The 2,949-nt window shown below is 48.4% G+C and overlaps 1 pseudogene; it reads right to left on the bottom strand.

The window, feature by feature from the left end:
• Window positions 1-1,708: 1,708 nt before the first annotated feature.
• On the bottom strand, window positions 1,709-2,564 carry LOC136319349 (olfactory receptor 10T2-like; annotated as a pseudogene).
• Window positions 2,565-2,949: the final 385 nt, after the last annotated feature.

The raw sequence follows: 2,949 nt of genomic DNA, 5'->3' as shown, positions 1-2,949 counted from the left end.
TTGTGGGAACCCACAGCTATGGAGAACAGTTTGGTGATTCCTCAAAAAGTTAAGCCCTGGCCGGTTGGCTCAGCGGAAGAGCGTCGGCCTAGCGTGCGGAGGACCCGGGTTCGATTCCTGGCCAGGGCACACAGGAGAAGTGCCCGTTTGCTTCTCCACCCCTCCACCGCGCTTTCCCTCTCTGTCTCTCTCTTCCCCTCCCGCAGCCAAGGCTCCATTGGAGCAAAGATGGCCCGGGCGCTGGGGATGGCTCTGTGGCCTCTGCCCCAGGCGCTATTATGGCTCTGGTCGCAACATGGCGACGCCCAGGATGGGCAGAGCATCGCCCCCTGGTGGGCAGAGCGTCGCCCCTGGTGGGCGTGCCGGGTGGATCCCGGTCGGGCGCATGCGGGAGTCTGTCTGACTGTCTCTCCCTGTTTCCAACTTCAGAAAAATGAAAAAAAAAAAAAAGAAAAAAAAAAAAGTTAAACAAGTTAATTAAGATCCAACAATTTCATTCCTAGGTACATACCGAAAGGGATTGAAAATAGGAATGCAAACAAATCTTCATACATGAACGTTCAGAGCAGCACTACTTGTAGACAAAAGGTGGAAACAGCCTGACCTGTGGTGGCGCAGTGGATAAAGCGTCGACCTGGAATGCTGAGGTCGCCGGTTCAAAACCCTGGGCTTGCCTGGTCAAGGCACATATGGGAGTTGATGCTTCCTGCTCCTCCCCCCTTTCTCTCTCTCTCTCTCTCCTATAAAATGAATAAATAAATAAAAATAAATAATTTTTTTAAAAAGGTGGAAACAACCAAAGTTTCCATTAACAGATGAATGCATAGACAAAATATATATCAGTGTAATGGAATATTATTCAGCCATCAAAAAGAATGATATTCTGATACATATTATAACATGGAAAACATTCAAAACATGCTAAGTGAAACAATCCAGACACAAAAGGACATATATTAAATGATTTCACATATATAAAATACCTAAAATGTAAAATTCATAGCAACAGAAAGTAGATTAGAGGTTCCCAGAGACTTAGAGGAAGGGGAGGTAGGGAGTCACTGCTTAATGGATGCAGAGTTTCAGTTAAAGATGGAAAAAAAGCTTGACCTGTGGTGGCACAGTGGATAAAGCTCAATCTGCAATGCTGAGGTCGCCAGTTCAAAACGCTGGGCTTGCCCAGTCAAGGTACCTAAGAGAAACACCCCAAAAAGAAGAGAGGTAAAGGCTAATCATGAAAACAATTGCAGCCAAGTGTACAGGAAAATAAAAGCAGCCTTGGGTTGGTGACAAACAGCTACCCACACCCCAAGAAGTCAGAAAAGTTCTGAATGAGACAAAATAAAGGGATGCTGGACTCAGTACCAATCCCTGCTCACTGCTGACTAAATCACTATCCTCCACTGCCTGTCAAAGCTGGGCGGGGTCATTGGTGCCCTCCACTGGTAACTATCCTGCACTGCAGAATGTATTGCATTCTGCCCACAGGCCCCCACCAAAGTCAAGGTAGTCAGCAAGAAAGAAGGCAGACTTAATGGAGTTCATGCTGGGTCTCAGACACTGTTTTTTAATTGCATGATTAAATAAGCTATTTCATTTAAGGTCTTGTCTTAAATGAGTGGTCCGTCTTCCCAGGGTGGAGAGGGCCTGAATGTCAGGCGGGGCACACAGTCATGAAAGAGCTAGAGCAGGAATGGAGAGCATATGTTTATTTTAAAACCCTGCAGCTTGGTGCCAGGGTCCTCCTCAGAGCCACCCTCACCTCCTTGTTGTGCAGAGTATACACAAGAGGATTCAGCAGAGGCCACCGCCATGTAGAAGGCAGCACCAAGCGGTCCTGGCCAGGGTTTCCTCCAGACTCGGGCCGCAGGTAGATGATGAAGGCGCAGCCAAAATGCACAGTGACCACAGTGAGGTGGGCTGCGCAGGTGGAGAAGGCCTTGTGCCGGCCGACAGCCAAGGGAATCCTCACAATGGCAGCCACGATGAAGGCGTAGGAGAGAAGGGTGAGGAGAAAAGAAACCAGCACCACGAGGATGCTGAGGAAGAAGATGGCCAGAGCTTTGCCCGCACTTACAGCACAGCTGAGCTTCAGGACTGGGGTGGTGTCACAGAGAGGAAGTGCTCCACTCGGTCACTGCTGCAGAAGGGCAAGGAGAAAATCATGCTGGTCTCAATTGAGGCCCCCAAGAACCCCCAACAGAAAACCAGGGCTCCCAGGCAGAGGCAGACTGTAGGTCTCACAATCACCAAATAACACAGGGGAGAGCAGATAGCTACATAGCGGTATAACCCATCAGGGTCAGGAGGAAGCAGTGGCTACAGTCCAGACCCAGGAAGAAGAACATCTGAGGCCAACAGCCAGCAATGGAGATGGCCTGGCTGTCCATGAGCAGATGAGCCAGCATATTAGGGATGATGACCAGCGTGTAGCAAGTCTCAGAGAGGAACAGCAATGCCAGGAAGCGGTACATGGGCATGTGAAGGGTCCAATCCACACAAATAATGGTGATGATGGTGACATTGCCACTGAGAGTGACCAGGTACATGAAGAAGAACAGCATGAAGAGGGTGGTCCTCAGGTCTGGGAGGTTGGAGAAACCCACCAGCACAAACTCAGTCACCAGCCAGGTGGCATTTTCTCACCGCTGTTCAAAAGTCTGAGAAGAAAAGACAGAGTAAATGCAATAGAACAATTTGCTAAGGGTCTCCTATGCTGTAGGGTCCAGTGGGGTAAGAGAACCATCCTTGTTTTACAAAAAAGAAAAGACTCAGAGATGATGTCTCTTGTTTTCCTAATATCACCCAGCTAGCAAGTGTCTCTTCAATAACAAGAAAATCATAGATATGGAAACAACCTAAGTGCCTGTCAACAGATGAGTGTATGATGCAGATGAGGAGACATATAAAGTGGAATACTACTCAGCCATGAGAAAAACTGAAGTCCTG

This window comes from Saccopteryx bilineata, chromosome 1, assembly GCF_036850765.1.
Source record: "Saccopteryx bilineata isolate mSacBil1 chromosome 1, mSacBil1_pri_phased_curated, whole genome shotgun sequence".
Lineage (NCBI taxonomy): Eukaryota > Metazoa > Chordata > Mammalia > Chiroptera > Emballonuridae > Saccopteryx > Saccopteryx bilineata.
This window is presented reverse-complemented; position numbering and strand designations above follow the sequence as displayed.